The 18391-nt window shown below is 31.6% G+C and overlaps 2 long non-coding RNA genes across 31 annotated transcripts; both read left to right on the forward strand.

Annotated features, from left to right (window-relative positions):
• Positions 1–3910: 3910 nt before the first annotated feature.
• Positions 3911–6505, forward strand: LOC127737358 (uncharacterized). Of its 30 annotated transcripts, none has more exons than XR_007999410.1 (7): positions 3911–4325; positions 4369–4583; positions 4713–4841; positions 4928–5013; positions 5057–5185; positions 5229–5504; positions 5591–6505. It is a non-coding gene; the product is annotated as an uncharacterized LOC127737358 (long non-coding RNA). The 30 variants fall into 30 exon arrangements; XR_007999419.1 differs by having other exon boundaries at positions 3911–4282; XR_007999417.1 differs by having other exon boundaries at positions 3911–4282; positions 4412–4583.
• Positions 6506–13049: 6544 nt separating this feature from the next.
• On the forward strand, positions 13050–18141 carry LOC127737363 (uncharacterized). Its single transcript, XR_007999441.1, has 2 exons — positions 13050–13650; positions 17029–18141. It is a non-coding gene; the product is annotated as an uncharacterized LOC127737363 (long non-coding RNA).
• The last annotated feature ends 250 nt before the right edge of the window (positions 18142–18391 follow it).

Genomic DNA, 18391 nt, shown 5'->3' on the forward strand with positions numbered 1-18391 from the left:
AGGAGACTGTGTCTTTCCTGCCAACAGAGGAGGAGACTGTTGTGTTCGAGGAGGTAGTGGATGAGGATGCAACAACCAACCACGCTGAAGAGACTGTCTGGTATGGTCCTGAAGAGGTTGAGGTTCCAGCCACTCCAGTCACACCGTATGTTGTTATAGGTAATGATGTAGGTGTTCCTTTGGACTGGGAGGTGATCCCTGCTCCAGTGGTTGAGGTTGCTCCTGTCCCTGAGGCAGCTGGGAGGTTTGCTGGGTGGAGACAGGTGGCTAGAGTGCTAGGCTGCCTTGTTACTTCATACCAAACTGTCTCAGCTGTCTAATTTTTTGGTTAATTTTTGATAAATACATATACATTTTGTATATTTTCTTTAAAAAAAAAAAATTGAAAAGTATAAACTTTTGCTTTAGTTTAAAAAAAAAAATTGGAAAAGTATAAATTTTTGTTTTAGTTTAAAAAAAATGTTTGGAAAAGCTAATTTTTGAAACTTGAAATTTTTGTTTTGATTTATGGTCATTCAGTTTATTTTTGAAAGATTTTCATTCTTTGCTAAGTAACACAATTTCTTCAAAACTTCAAAATGAGTGTTTTAATAATTTTGGCTATTTAATCATTCAAGTTTTATGAAAATATTTTGTTTTAATTTAAATAAAAGTTTTTAATGTTTAATTTACTTAACTTGGAAATTTATAAAGAGTGTGTCTGTCTTTTTGTAACCACTGTTCTTTTTATCCAACACATGTTAAACTTTCAGGCTGGACAACTGTCAAAATGGATCACCATAATTATCAGTCAGGTCAAGGTCAATCAGTATAGATATCCAATCATTTCAGGTCAACATTTTCTTTTAAAGTTTGGTCATAGGTTAGAGGTTAAAAGTTCAGGTCAACATTGACAAGAATAGAATGTTCATTACTCCTTTAAAGGGTAGAGGTCTACTAGATTTAAGATCAAACTATTTGTAAGAATGGTTATTTGTAAGGTCAAAGACATGCAGTGTCAGGTCAAGGTCAATGTTTACTTCTACAGAATGATTATATCTGTTAGCACGATCACAGATATGATTAATTGCTTAAAAGCAACAAGCACATGTAAGAAGCATATTCCTGCTAAACAGCTTTAAATATATGTGTACCTATTTTCACAAAAATAGCTCCCTTCCCCAAGGGTTGACTGGGGTATAAAAATATGGTCATCCCTTGGTCTTCTTCTGACCGGCAGTAAAACGCTTGCCAAAGATTAGCCACCGTTTAGTTAATACATAGCCACATCCTGTTAAAATTTAAAATTTAAAAGTTGCATGATTAATACCAGAGTAACTTTTAACCTGAAGTGTGACAGACGAATGAACAGACAAACAAAAGAACGGACCAACAAACAGACGACCGGGTAAGACCAGAAAACATAATGTCCATGTATGGGGCATAAAAATCCAGCATAACAGTGCAACATTCCATTTAGCTTTTGAAATTTTGATGAAAAATACAAAATATTTCCTTTGACTCATTTAAAACATTAAATTGTCACCACCCTTTAGAAAGAAAATGAACATTAAAGTCCCCTACATAAATTTCATAGTTTAAATAAAGGAATTTTTTTCAGCAATTTTCACTTCTGGATGAAAGGATAAAATTACCACTTCTGTTTTATAATTCATTGAGAGCATTTATAAAAAGTAGCAGATCAGAAGTAAAACAAAAAAAGAAAATATCACTAATTTCCTATTAAACATCCCAAAAATTTCGCATTTGTTCATTTTAACCTTGACCACTCTTTTAAAATTTAAAAAAATATTAAAAAAGGTTTCTGTATCTTAATTTGGCAGCTTCTGATAAATTAAAGAATATATTTGGTATACATCAATGAGGGATACTTAACAAACAACAAAAACAAGGCGTCTTTAGGTCAACATAGTCTTCAACAAAGAAGATAGGCATCTATACAATATGTTTAGTGTTTATAGTTCAAAATTAGTTGACAAAATTTACTAAATATCTATAAAGAAAAAAGTCAACTAAATTTTACTAAATATCTATAAAGAAAAAAGTCGACAAAATTTACTAAATATCTATAAAGAAAAAAGTCGACAAAATTTACTAAATATCTATAAAGAAAAAAGTCGACAAAATTTACTAAATATCTATAAAGAAAAAAGTTGACAAAATTTACTAAATATCTTTAAAGAAAAAAGTCGACAAAATTTACTAAATATCTATAAAGAAAAAAGTCGACTAAATTTTACTAAATATCTATAAAGAAAAAAGTCGACAAAATTTACTAAATATCTATAAAGAAAAAAGTCCACAAAATTTACTAAATATCTATAAAGAAAAAAGTCCACAAAATTTACTAAATGTCTATAAAGAAAAAAGTCCACAAAATTTACTAAATATCTTTAAAGAAAAAAGTCCACAAAATTTACTAAATATCTATAAAGAAAAAAGACGACAAAATTTACTAAATATCTTTAAAGAAAAAAGTCCACAAAATTTACTAAATATCTATAAAGAAAAAAGTCCACAAAATTTACTAAATATCTATAAAGAAAAAGTCAACTAAATTTACTAAATATCTATAAAGAAAAAAGTCGACTAAATTAACTAAATATCTATAAAGAAAAGAGTAGACAAAATTAACTAAATATCTATAAAAAATAATAATAAAGCAAAATAATTAAAAATTCTTTTTTCTTGCAATTAAATAAGTTTAAAGTTTTTAATTCAGCAAAAGATTTGGGCTTTCAACAACTTGATGTGAATGATATTGCATTATTATAGTGTCTGAGTACAACATTATTACATAACTTGCTGGGTTAAAATTTCTTTTTTTACAAAAATATAAAGTATATCCAAAGTTAACACTGGCAAGTCAAGTATAACAATGTATCTAACACTGCACAATCTGCATAAACCTGCATACCTGCATAGGATAATTAGCATTGCATATATAAATTAACATGTAAAGCTTATGCTGGCTTGCTGATGTTTTCTTTCATTGTTCTATTTAATTAACCCCTAGCCCAATATAGCAACATCCATTTAAAATTGACCTGGGACTTGGATTTTGGTCAGGTAGGGAGGTATAAGGCAAATACCTTGGCCTGGGATTTTAGGGCTTAAAGAAAGGGGAGGGGAAACCCAGGGACTCTGGTGAAGTGGGGAGATAAAAGGAGAGGGGGAAACCCAGGGCCTGGTGTATTTGGGGAGATAAAAGAGGGAGAAGGTTACATCCACGGCCTGGTGAACTGGGGGAGATAAAAGAGGGAATGGGGAAAGAGTTGCTGTCCATTGAATGAAGTAAGTTATGTGTTAATGTTGTATTCACATTGTTGTGATGATTTTATTGTTGCTTTGAAGTTTGTGGAGCACAAATACCCCAGTACTTTTGGATAAAAATGATAATGAAAAAATATTCCCGTTTAAACTTTCAGTTTTTAATAAAGATATTCCAGTGTTCAAATTAACCATTAAAGTGGTCTTTCTTAAAGTTGTCAAACAAGAACCAAAGTGTACCTTTTAAACTTTAAAATATCAATTGAACATTTAATTAGAAACCTTTGGTTTAAACATTTATGCATGTTTCTGAATTCCTTTCATTAAAATTGAGTAAATAAAATCTCACTCTTAAGAGTCTATTTAAACAATTTTGTGTTGTAAAAAAAACACAAAAACATACAATTAAGTACTTGACCTATAGTATAGAAACTTGTTTTTGTTGGAAACTATATTGACCTCTGGGGTCCAGGTTTTTTGTGTTGTTTAGTTGCTGTCTCAATAACATAATCCCTAAAGTCATTTTCAATTAATCATAGACAAAGGACAAATTATAAAAAACCCAGAATAACCAAATCCTTCATATTAACTTATAATAACTGTTAAATTTTCCTTCAAATTTATATATGTTACACACATCTCCTTCGTTTAGATAAATTTTAAAGTGAAACAGAGAATGGAAGCCAAATATTTAAAATTTAGATTAATTGAAATAGCCTCCCCTCTTAAAAAAAAATATAGAACAAATTTTAACAGAAAAAAGGGGGACAGAAACCTAAAGATACAGAATTAAAATAAAGTGATAAAAAGATCCTCCGTCCTTTTCTAAACTTCTTTTTAAAGTTTTAAATTTGGTAAATTAGATGTTCCCTGAATTTAGAGTATCCATGGGAACATGTCCCATTTTTACCAGAAATTAATATACCCATAGGAACATTACGGTACATGTTCCTCTCCAAAGTAATAAAGGTATTCATTGGAACATCACATGTTCCTCTCCAAAGTAATGAAGGTATCCATAGGAACATCACATGTTCCGCTCCAAAGTAATGAAGGTATCCATTGGAACATCACATGATTCGCTCCAAAGTAATGAAGGTATCCATAGGAACATCACATGTTCCTCTCCAAAGTAATAAAGGTATCCATAGGAACATCACATGTTCCTCTCCAAAGTAATGAAGGTATCCATTGGAACATCACATGTTCCTCTCCAAAGTAATGAAGGTATCCATAGGAACATCACATGTTCCTCTCCAAAGTAATGAAGGTATCCATAGGAACATCACATGTTCCCCTCCAAAGTAATGAAGGTATCCATAGGAACATCACATGTTCCCGTCCAAAGTAATAAAGGTATCCATTGGAACATCACATGTTCCTGTCCAAAGTAATGAAGGTATCCATAGGAACATCACATGTTCCGCTCCAAAGAAATAGAGGTATCCATAGGAACATCACATGTTCCTCTCCAAAGTAATGAAGGTATCCATTGGAACATCACATGTTCCTCTCCAAAGTAATGAAGGTATCCATAGGAACATCACATGTTCCTCTCCAAAGTAATGAAGGTATCAATAGGAACATCACATGTATCCCTCCAAAGTAATAAAGATATCCATAGGAACATCACATGTTCCGCTCAAAAGTAATGAAGGTATCCATTGGAACATCACATGTTCCCGTCCAAAGTAATAAAGGTATCCATTGGAACATCACATGTTCCTGTCCAAAGTAATGAAGGTATCCATAGGAACATCACATGTTCCGCTCCAAAGAAATAGAGGTATCCATAGGAACATCACATGTTCCTCTCCAAAGTAATGAAGGTATCCATTGGAACATCACATGTTCCTCTCCAAAGTAATGAAGGTATCCATAGGAACATCACATGTTCCTCTCCAAAGTAATGAAGGTATCAATAGGAACATCACATGTATCCCTCCAAAGTAATGAAGGTATCCATAGGAACATCACATGTTCCGCTCCAAAGTAATGTTCCGCTCCAAAGTAATAAAGGTATCCATAGGAACATCACATGTTCCGCTCAAAAGTAATGAAGGTATCCATTGGAACATCACATGTTCCTCTCCAAAGTAATAAAGATATCCATAGGAACATCACATGTTCCTCTCCAAAGTAATGAAGGTATCCATAGGAACATCACATGTTCCTCTCCAAAGTAATAAAGGTATCCATAGGAACATCACATGTTCCTCTCCAAAGTAATGAAGGTATCAATAGGAACATCACATGTTCCTCTCCAAAGTAATAAAAGTATCCATAGGAACATCACATGTTCCTCTCCAAAGTAATGAAGGTATCCATAGGAACATCACATGTTCCTCTCCAAAGTAATAAAGGTATCCATAGGAACATCACATGTTCCGCTCCAAAGTAATAAAGGTATCCACAGTAACATCCCATGTGTCTTACCAATGTAAATAAGGTATCCATAGGAACATGGGAGCCTCGGTGGCCAAGTGGTCTAAGTAGTTACTACTGTAATCACTAGCCAGTCAACACTGAGGTTGTGAATTCAAACCCCGCTCGTGCGGGTGCACATGACTCCAATCTTAATTGACTTAGGGTTGTCAGTTTTCCTATTGAAGGTCAGTGGTTTTCTCCAGGCACTCTGGCTTCCTCCACCAATACAAACTGGCCGCCATGAAATAGCCAAAGTAGTGCTTAAAAGTGGCGTTAAAACACCAAAAAATCAAATTCAAATCCATAGATGCACTGCATGCTCCAAATTTACTGGTATCTGATATCCATTGGAATCCAAATTTAGTTGTTCAGTTTGTATTGATGACAGAATTGGCTTTACAATGAACTTTGAACTCAAAGAAATGGATACACATGTTTCAGAAAAGTAAGTTTGGTACCTATATCTCTTTTCACACTTTTGTTGTTTTTAAATAATTTGTAAATTTTATTGTAAATGTAACATATTTAAGTTGTCAAATTTTTGTGTAAAAAGGGGAATGACCATTTCAAAACTGTTTTTCAATATTTTTGTTAAAAGATTTTCAGAAGGAAACAGAAAAATTATTTATAAAAATGTGGATAGTGTCAAATGTGTATATAGTTTTAAGAAAAATAGAAAAAAACAAAAAAATGCATGGGTGATGGTTTTTAATGATTTTAAGAAAAATAGAAGAAAAAAAAAATATGCATGGGTGATGGTTTTTAATGATTTTAAGAAAAATAGAAAAAAAAAAAAAAAAAAAAAATATGCATGGGTGATGGTTTTTAATGATTTTAAGAAAAATAGAAAAAAAAAGAAAAAAAATGCTTGGGGTTTAATTATATCGTGATGCAGAAATGGGTCCATTATTTTATCTTGAATTTGGGATTTAATTATATCATGATATGGAATGGATACATTCTTTTAACTTGAATTTGGGATTTAATTATATCATGATATGGAATGGATACATTCTTTTAACTTGAATTTGGGGGATTAAATAATATCATGATACAGAATGGATACATTCTTTTAACTTGAATTTGGGATTTAATTATATCATGATACGGTATGGATACATTCTTTTAATTTGAATTTGGGGGATTTAATCATATCATGAAACAGAATGGATACATTCTTTTTACTTGAATTTGGGATTTAATTATATCATGATACGGAATGGATACATTCTTTTAACTTGAATTTGGGATTTAATTATATCATGATACGGAATGGATACATTCTTTTAATTTGAATTTGGGGGATTTAATCATATCATGATACGGAATGGATACATTCTTTTAACTTGAATTTGGGATTTAATTATATCATGATACGGAATGGATACATTCTTTTAACTTGAATTTGGGATTTAATTATATCATGAAACAGAATGGATACATTCTTTTTACTTGAATTTGGGATTTAATTATATCATGATACGGAATGGATACATTCTTTTAACTTGAATTTGGGATTTAATTATATCATGATACAGAATGGATACATTCTTTTAATTTGAATTTGGGGGATTTTATCATATCATGAAACAGAAGGGATACATTCTTTTTACTTGAATTTGGGATTTAATTATATCATGATACAGAATGGATACATTCTTTAAACTGAATATGGGATTTAATAATATCATGATACAGAATGGATACATTCTTTTAACTGGAATTTGGGGGATTAAAATAAACCCTTTAAAAAAGTGGGGGTATACTGTTTTACCTCTGTCTGTCTGTCCATCATTCAGTCTGTCAGCATCAACAATACAAGGATTTCTGAAATTTGGTTCAGTGTTGATAAAATGCAGCTATACTGTGCGATGCATTTTCAGATTCATCACTCAACAACTTCCTGTTAACCAAACACTTGTATCATTTACACATGATAGCTAAGGTGGAAATTTTCGTCACCTTTTTATCAGGAACTTCAATACAAGGATTTCTGAAATTTGGTTTCAGGGCTGATAAAAGTCAGCTATACTGTGTGAGGCGTTTTTGGATTCGCAACTCAACAACTTCCTGCGTACTGAAGTATATGTTGGGGGTATCCTCAGTGGGCAGTAGCTCACAGTTTCACTTGTTTTACCATGATACGGAATGGATACATTCTTTTAACTTGAATTTTGGATTTAATTATATCATGATACGGAATGGAAACATTCTTTTAACTTGAATTTTGGATTTAATTATATCATGATACGGAATGGATACATTCTTTTAACTGGAATTTGGAGGATTTAATTATATCATGATACGGAATGGATACATTCTTTTAACTGGAATTTGGAGGATTTAATTATATCATGATACGGAATGGATACATTCTTTTAACTGGAATTTTGGATTTAATTATATCATGATACGGAATGGATACATTCTTTTAACTGGAATTAAATATAATTAAGAGTATACATTTTTATTTCTGAGGATTGTTTTGATATATGTAAGTGAACAGCAACCAACAACACAAACAAAAAAATGTCAAAAGATTAGTTAATACATTTTAAATAAAGATAAATAATGTTAATACCTTTTGTCCTTCATTTGGAAATTTCAAGATAAAATGATATGGAAATTTATAAATGAAAAGGAATAATGATATATTCCCTTTAAATTTTAATAAAACCATAATTCATGTCTCATGTTAAAGATAAAGTTAAAAAATGGTGAAATAATTTTTCAAATTTTCAAATTTTAGATCAAATTGCCCTTAAAAATCAGACGTAGAACATATATGTATCAGCTATTCCTAAACCATTTTACAGATTTTTAAAGGAACTTTCAGAACAGAACATTTAAGATACCAATTTCGTAATGCAAGGTTTATCAGTATAATTTTGGGAATTTCCCAAAGTAAAGGATGTTAGTCTGAGAAAGATCTCCAACCCTTCCGGATACATTATTCTGACTCAGAGTCAACTAGACTTTGCTCTTACTTTTAAATACTACTTGCTTAAGGGAGAAGCAGCAAATACCCCTTTTAAAGTCTTTGGTTTGTCCATACATGGGATAGAGCCCTTTACCTCCAACACATCAGGCAAGCATAGGACCATTGAGGAGGTTATAATTGGTAGTGAAAAGTATTCTTTTTAAAATATTCATATTCATTTTATTTTTGTTTATTTGTTCATTCTGTTGTTCAATTCCTAGTAGTAACAGAAAACACAAATTTTTATATTTGGTTTAAAAATATTTAATTGAAAAGTATGTCTCCATGCAAAATTATCCATCCCTCTACAGGTTGTATCTTAATATAAAAAACATCTTATTCTTAAAGTATCAACACTAACCATTACTAACAATTGGTACTTAATTAAATAGGTTGGAAGGATGGAAGACAAGAGAGGGAGAGAAATGAGATGGGAGAGGGGAGGGGATAGGGGAGAGAGAATAGAGACTGATGGAGTGAGTTTTCAGATAAGGGTTTAAGGTACTAGTCTTGTAGAGGGATAGGTTTTTAATATCTTCTTTTAGAAAGAGAACTTCTTGTTAACAATATGAATATGAGTAGGAATACAAACCAATTTTTATTTTTGGTATGCAAATCCAGTCTGAAAGTCTTTGTTTTAAAATAATGGGTCTATTACATTTCAAAATTATTTCCAAGTCTGTAAAAAATTTTTGTGACCCCAGTGGCCGATCCAGGGGTTGGGGTTGGAACCCCCCCCCTTTTTTTTTTAATGATAATGCATTTGAATGGGGACATATTTAAAACCCGCACTTTCTCCTGGGTTGGATCCCCCTTTTTTTAAAGATTGCTGGTTCCGCCCCTGAACCCTTTCTCCCTTCCTATTTGGTAAAGACATATAAGATTGTGTCCATAGTACACGGATGCCCCATCCGCACTATCATTTTCTATGTTCAGTGGACTTTGAAAATGGAGGAAAAAACTCTAATTTGGCATTAAAATTAGAAAGATGATATCATAGGGAATGTGTACAAAGTTTCAAGTTGATTGGACTTCATCAAAAACTACCTCATCCAACAAATTTTACCTGAAGCAGGACGAACGAACGGAGGCACAGACCAGAAAACATAATGCCCATAAATGAGGCATAATAAATGTTTGCATTGGAAAACTCCCTTAATAATTTGTATAACAACAGCCAGTCTAGCCTGTCATAATTCAGTAACTACAAGCTATTTATCTATTCTGGAAAGATATGACTGTTTCAACGCCACTTGTAGTACTCCTGGCTATTACAAGGCTGCCAGTTTTTATTGGCGGAAGCCATATAAATGGCACCTGAAAAAACACCGACCTTCAGTGTCTTTTAATGTTGTCCAAAGTTTCTGTTGAAATGTTTGTACTGGTTTGAGGTATTGCTGATTAAAAGTGTAGATGTCTGAATAAACAAAAAACATCCTTTTTCATGTTTTAGATTAAAAAGTAATTATATCCAAATTTCCAATTTAGTTTCAGCACAAACGTTAAAGATAATTGTTGCAGAAGCCCTTTTTATTTAAAGGAAACAATATAAGATTTTAAATTTTGAATCTTCCAAAATAAATCTTTTCAGTTTTGTAAAGTGGTACATTGTGAAATTTATAATTAAAAAAACAAATCTTTTCTAATAATAAGGGACATAACTCTCCAATGGTAAAAAAATACTAAACCCATCAAAATAATGTAAATGCTTAATGCAGCTTTCAGATTTGTTAGTTTGTAAATACAAAATTAGCCTCCTCCTGGCCAAATGAAACTTAATTAACTCTGTTATAGAATTTTCCATGCCAAAAACACTTTTATTGGATAAAAAATATGAAGTAAAAACAGTGACCTTTATAATCTTAAGCTTTTTTGGTACGAGAAAAAAAATTATCAAAGATACTTATTATTTGGCCACAACATTTAATAATTTTTTAGACACCTATTATCACAGAATATAATTTTTGCCATCTTAATTATATTGTTAAGTGTGTTGTTGGCATGCTGTCTAATTGAAATATACCTCAGATCCTCTTTTATCTTATTCAAGATTTTCAGAAAAGCAATTTAAAAATCTGTTAAAGGTTTATTCTCTAAATAAATAGAATAATTGGTCCAGTGATCAATGAAGAATGTAAATGAGATGTGGTAAAAATGCCAATGAGATGTGCTTAGAATGCCAATGAGATGTGCTTAGAATGCCAATGAGATGTGTTAATACAACTAATGAGATGCGCTAAGAATGCAAATGAAATGTGGTAAAAATGCCAATGAGATAAAGCTAAAGATATGTTGTAATAATGCTAATGAGATGTGGTAATAAATCTAATGAGATGTGGTAATAAAGCCGATGAGATGTGGTTATAAAGCTGATGAGATACGCTTAGAATGCCAATGAGATGTGTTAATACAACTAATGAGATGCGCTAAGAATGCAAATGAAATGTGGTAAAAATGCCAATGAGATGTGGTTATAAAGCTAAAGATATGTTGTAATAATGCTAATGAGATGTGGTAATAAAGCTAATGAGATGTGGTAATAAAGCCGATGAGATGCGCTAAGAATGCAAATGAGATGTGGCTATAAAGCTGATGAGATGTGCTAAGAATGCAAATAAGATGTGGTAATAGAGCTAATGAGATGCGCTAAGAATGCAAATGAGATGTGGTTATAAAGCTAAAGATATGTGGTAATAATGCTAATGAGATGTGGTTATAAAGCTAATGAGATTTGGTTATGAAGCTGATGAGATGCGCTAAGAATGCAAATGAGATGTGGTAATAGAGCTAATGATATGTGCTAAGAAAGCTAATGAGATGTGGTAATAAAGCTAATGAGATGTGGTAGTAAAGCTAATGAGATGTGGTAATAATGCTAATGAGATGTGGTTATAAAGCTAAAGATATGTTGTAATAATGCTAATGAGATGTGGTAATAAAGCTAATGAGATGTGGTTATATAGCTGATGAGATGTGCTAAGAATGCAAATGAGATGTGGTTATAAAGCTGATGAGATGCGCTAAGAATGCAAATGAGATGTGGTAATGGAGCTAATGAGATGCTCTAAGAATGCAAATTAGATGTGGTAATAGAGCCAATGATATGTGCTAAGAAAGCTAATGAGATGTGGTAATAAAGCTAATGAGATGTGGTAATAAAGCTAATGAGATGTGGTAATAATGCTAATGAGATGCGCTAAGAATACTAATGAGATGTGGTAATAATGCCAATGAGATGTGGTTAGAATTCCAATGAGATATGGTTAGAATGCCAATGAGATTTAGTAAGAATGCCAATGAGAACTATCCACCAGAGATTGAGCCACAAGGCTGCAAGAACTATCTTTCTTTCATGTGAATTTTGTGTATACTTTGTATACTTTGTAAGCTCCCCTACAGCTGATAGTTAACATTTTCATCAAATTATGATTTAAATTATCCTTTCTTTAAATAAAATTATTTGGTAATTAAACTTTTTTAAATAAACTTTGAAAAAGCTTCTAAATTTTCAGAAAAAATTACATTGAATAGGCACTTTTGAATTTTTTACCTATTTAAAAAAAAATATACCAGTAATGGCACAAGGATAGAAGATGTGTGGAATCATCTAGGTAACAACTATAGTGATAATGAAATATTCTAATAATAACCAGTTTTTTAATGTCTTGACTTAATGGACTTATTGTATGATGATATATGCGACCAGTTAGAATAGTGGGCAATGAAATATTCAAACATGGAACTGACTGAAGTTAATAGACTTAAAATTCAAAATTGAAACCAGCAAGTGAATTATTTACAACGGCCTTGGAACCAGCAAGTGAATTATTGACATTTATTTTGATGTGACCAGTATTCATGTGGATGGACAGTACTAGTGGACTATAAACTGATAAATCTCACAGAAAGGCACATCACAACTGAGTCTGAAGCTGTAACATACAAAAGACAAGGTAATTATACTAAAAAAAAACATGGCAACATTACTCTGATCACATGTTGCAATTAACCTTATAGCTCTTATTTTATTTTTGGTGTGTTAATTCACTGTGTTTTCAGAAAAGCTATCAAGATAAATGCATAAAGCCAAAGGTCTTCATTAATATATTCTGATAAAGTGTACAACCAAATTTTTTTGCACCGGTAGTTTTTGCATTGGAGCAATAAAAAAAAATTCATCCAGAAAATAGATTTAGCAATACAAACCCCACCACAATGAAGGATATATACACTTACTTGCTCTGAATAGAAAATAAAGGATAAGCAGCTTTGACTCCACTGGTAGCGACTGTTGTGAAAAACTACTCATTACAAGTCATTAAAATCATGCATAACCTTAAAAGAAATAAAAATCTGAAACAGTACTTTAAGTTTGCACAGCCCAGTAAAGTACTTAGTGGAAAATTGTCCTACTTTGACTTATAATTTAAATTCCATATAGGCATTTTTAAGGATGTACTTAGGTGATATAAGGTAAAAATTAATAAATCAAGCATTTAAAATTGATACTTTAAGCTGAAAGAGTATTAGTTAAGGATCAAAATAAACTAAAAATATTGATAGGTCATGCAGCTCCTTTTCGAGATATTTGATTTATAAAATATGGCAGGAAAAGGCTGGCTCAGACTTTTACCTTATATTTGCATTGGTATAATTTGGGTCTCAAATCAAAAGAAAAAAAATCAAGAATCTGCTTAAATTTTGTTAAATGACCTTTTATGATCTATTAAGTCTTATATGAAAAAATAAATGGGTGTTATGGGGCAAAATATTTTACCTTGTATCGTATCGAAAAACACCAAGGAGTCTGAACATTTAACACAAATTCCAAAACCTCACCTAAGTACATCCTTGAGGATATGACTGTACATGATTTTTTCTTCTTCAGATATCCAGGAAATAAGAATTGTATGTGATCTATTTAAAGATCTTAGGACAGTAGGACCTGGAAGTACTATATTACCAACTTCAAGGTAAGTTTACAGTAAAAACAAAATGGTTATGAAATATTGCTCCTGCAATTATACAATGGAAACTTGATTATCATCATACCTTTTTTATCCATAATACTGTTAATATAAAAAAAGAGAGAAGATGTGGTATGATTGCCAATGAGACAACTCTCCACAAGAGACCAAATGACACAGAAATTAGCTATAGGTCACCGTACAGCTTTCAACAATGAGCAAAGCCCTGAGCCACACAGTCTTGACCAAAATATTTGAAAGTTTGAAATTTTGATAAGAAACATTGATACTAGCAAGTTTAAATACTCTCGTTTCTCAGTTATATGTTATGTTTAATGCTTATAAATGTGATGCAAAAATTATAATGGCATGGTAACTTTCCTTTAAGGGCATACGATACAGTAGAGATCCCTCGTTGATTTTTTCTTGAAATTTTGGTACAAGGTCAATTTCGATGTGTACTTTTGAAATATGCAAAGAAAAATATACCTTCATGACTTAATTTTTGAGATAATTTGGTCCGAAAATTGCATATTTGAAGCGAAAACTCTGAAATTTCATAAAAAAGGACTTTTAAGGAAAGTTACAATACTTTTGAACGAACAGTCATAACTTAACCGTTTTTTTTGTAAAATGTTCCCTTGGTCCATGGCATGACCATTCTGTAACAAGTTTAAAGTTAAACCAAATAATTATTTCAGAATTTATATTACTATTAGTGAAATAAAGAAATTGACAATATTTTTGCGTCTATTCAGAAGTGCAGAAAAAGTTCGATCGTTGATTTTTTCCTAAAATTTTGGCGGAGCGTTCTTTAAACATTATTTGATTGATTGCAAAAGAAAAAACTGGGGGTCCATGTGCTTGTTTTTTCAATAAAAGCAATAAACCTTGATTTTGTAATGACAAACCAATAGGTTGCCAATAGGGCGCTAAACTACATTGAAATAAGTTTTAATCGCAATAACGCCGTGAAATCATTCCCGCCGTTCACGATTACGCTGTCAAGTTCATTGGTATAGCCAAGGTTTTTTTTCGAAAACAATGATACAATGTATTAATCATCAAAATTTCAAAGCTGGTTACTCGTAAAATAGCATAACATATTTGCCAAACTTTTATGAATTGTTACGAAACTCGGATACAAAAAGTAAATACTTTTAGAAAAGAAAGGTGCGGAAACAAAAAAGATAAATCTGATAAAAAAAAAATTGCATCTCTGTCCGACATTTGTCCGTCAACTCATGTAGACAACACAGCTTGGGCATAATTTTAATTATTCAAATAGCCCCGACATGACAAAATACGAAACAATTATAAAGTAAGTGGGATAGTATAAAGATAAGGACAGTTGGTACCATTGCCAATGAGAACAACTATCAACCATAGTTCAAATTACGAAGATAAACGAAATTAAAGGTCACCGTACGGCCTTCAACAAAAAAAAGCCACACTGTAAAGTCAGCATTAAAAAGCCCGACATAAAAATGTTATCAATTTAAACAAGAAAACTAACGGCCTACTATATAGGCATTATATGAACACAATACCATACCCACATTAACTCGGGTCAGCTTAGAACTACTCTGAACATGTTAAAAAAGTGAATATTTAGAGCTGTTTCAAGCAAATTCATGTCGTAATTATCTCAATATAGTCCATTACGGTGTAGTTTAACATTTCATAGGAAGTACAGCAGTCGGTATTAGAGCATGAAATTGCATTATTCTGTATTAATAGATAAGTTGCGTAAGCTTGTCTTCAGGGTATTTCTATACCCCTCCCCCCAATTCCGGGGGGGGGGTGGCATATTGTTTTACCCCTGTCTGTATGTCGGTCCGTCCTCCTGTCTGTCATTCCATCTATAATACGGGGCTTATAACTGTGTCTTTTTAACTGACAGTTCTTTTTCATACACATATATATTCCACTGGGTTAAATTCTAAAAATGCCGTTTAACTTTTTAGTGTACTTATTCAAAGTCAGGAACAGTATTGGGCGTTGTCTTTATTTATCATGCTATTTGTCATTTTGTTGATAGTCTCTGTTAAATTTATCTGTAAAATTTTCCATACGATTTAGAGTTTGCAAAATGGTGTAGATACTATGTTTTGATCAAGACAGTACGTTGATATCTAAATTACTTATTGGGCTTTTTGTGTAATTGGATTTCTGTCTCATCGACGTATTATTATTTACCTATCTTTTATTCATTTCCTATATGAAATAAAACGCATACAAAATTATGAATGTGGTTTGATTTTTTTCACATTTCAAGTTAATACTGTTGAGTCGTGTTGACCTCATTATTAATGAATAAATATAACAATTTTCTCGTGATATGGCCGATTTTCTTAGTAGGTACTTTGTTTCAAATTCGCGCAACCGGAATTATGACGTGATATGGCCAATTTTCTTAGCAGGTACTTTGTTTCAAATTCGCGCAACTTGAATTATGACGTCAGTGGATTTTCCACAAATCACGGTGACTACATTTAACTCGACGTCGCGAAATGTAATCGTTCTTATTAGAAACTTCGCGAAATTACAACGTTCTGATTAACAACGTCGCGAAAACAACACGAAAAGATTTGAAAACGTTATTATCTGCCCCTGCTACTGTATCGTATTCCCTTAAGGTGGTATGGGAGAGTCTAAATTAAAAATGATAGAATTTGTTCATACTTTGCCAAAGCGTAGTAAATATTAAAATATGTTCAAAAATATTATAAAAACGTATGGTCACAGCACATTTGTTCAAGCTACAGGTTGTTACAAAATGACATATTGTGTATGGATTACACAGGAAAAAACATCTTTATGTGATTAGAATCTAAACTGAATGATAGAATTGTAAAATAGAATACGAAAAGTTAGCTTTTAGAAAATGCTTTGAGAATATCAAAAGAAAAGATAGGGTCACAGTGCGTTTTATCTGGCTAAAATTCAAAATAGCAAAATTCCAAGTAGATTCCTTCAGAAAATGCACTATTTCAGAGTTACTTCACTTAAATTTCAAGCAGAAATAATCTTGTAAAAATATTAATATTTATGAGTTATCATCTTAAAAATTTGTTCTTTGAAATGCAAATTCACATAAGTTATCTTCATTTCTGCATCTAATTTTGCTAACTTGATTGAAAATCTGGACCTTAGATTCTCTGTTTTTTACAATCCAAGATGGTGAAAGACAACCATACCACCTTAAGCATGTTCAAAATATGCATGATATATTGATCACTGGACATTAAGCATGCAACAATCAATCAATCAATCCTATATGTATATATGGTATGAATCACTTCTGACATATCAAGAATTAAAAATGTTATTTTATCAATTTAATTGCCATGTTTTAATTGACATTTTGTTGTTTCTTTGTAGATTAACTGAGCTTGAGAAATTACAAATCAACTGATAAAGAAGAAGAGACTTTGCCATGTGGATGAACTTGGAAACAATTATTGACAAACAATATAGTGTATTAGTATTCTTGTAAAAATCAATAGAGAGAGAGAGAGGAAGGATAAGAGAGAGTCAGTTGTAAAGATTTATGTCTTTTTAACCAGACATGTCGATTACATTAGAATTTCAGAGGCCTACAGTTCTCCCTTAAATGGTCATAGTTAATACATGAAGTAGTTAAAGTAGAGGACTTTAGTGCGACCAGTGAAAACAATCAGGCAGCTGCCATTGGTTGAAATCTCTTTTTTCGAAGATGTTTTGGTTACATTAGAATAAATCTGTGAGGAATGACAAAAAAAATGTAAAAAAAATAATTTGTGGTATTTTGTACAGTTTCATTATGCAATCTTGAATACATTTATGATTACTATTTATAAAGAAGTATTATCATTAGAATGAGGATGGAAAATGTTTAAACATTTATTTGAGACAGAGTTTTGCATTATTTCATTAAAATTATTAAATTCTTTTTGTGTGAATGAAGGACAAACAGGGAAAACAGAAGCTATTCTATGAATTTCAAATTGTATTTATTTACATTTGATTGATTCGTTGAAGATTAACTACAAGTATTCAGCATAGTACAAAATTAAGGATGCACTGCAAGTGTATATTATCTTTATAGTTTATCATCACACTATGTCCAATCTAGATGTACAACACTCTTTTTTATAGTGTTCTGTAAATTATCAGGAACACCAGTTGTGATGAATGGGAAGACTGGCAGGCTGAGAAATGGGTATAAGGGGAGGGAATACCCCTGCTTATCTTTTCATACTGGTTAGTTCCTTTGGTAAAGGTTTTGTACAAATGTTGTTCATATCAGATGTATACGATTTGAAGAGAGTTGTTATTTGGAGCTCTGTAAAAAAAAAAAGAAAGAAAAAAAAGAATTTTTATCAGAGTTCTAGATAATAACTGGGTGGTATGAAATGTGGGTTAAATATTTTCGGTATATTTACAATGATTTTTTTTTATTTTTATGCATCTGATATTTTTTGTGTATAAAATGTTTTGTTATTTTTTACAGAATTGCTTTAGTTGCCTTCCTGATTAACATTCATTGGTGAATGGAGAGACTAGCAGGCTGAGATTGAGGCGTAAGGGGAGGGATTACCCCTGCTTTTCTCTTCATACTTGTAAATTCTGTCACTGCACGGAAGGTCAACAATTAAGAATATATAAGTTATCATTTTTTTATGTATCAATGTAAGTTAGATAAGTTATATCAGATGTATATAAAGTAAGATGAAAGTATTCTTTAGAGCTCTGTAAAAAAAAA

This window comes from Mytilus californianus, unplaced genomic scaffold, assembly GCF_021869535.1.
Source record: "Mytilus californianus isolate M0D057914Y unplaced genomic scaffold, xbMytCali1.0.p SCAF_4, whole genome shotgun sequence".
In the NCBI taxonomy this organism is placed as follows: domain Eukaryota; kingdom Metazoa; phylum Mollusca; class Bivalvia; order Mytilida; family Mytilidae; genus Mytilus; species Mytilus californianus.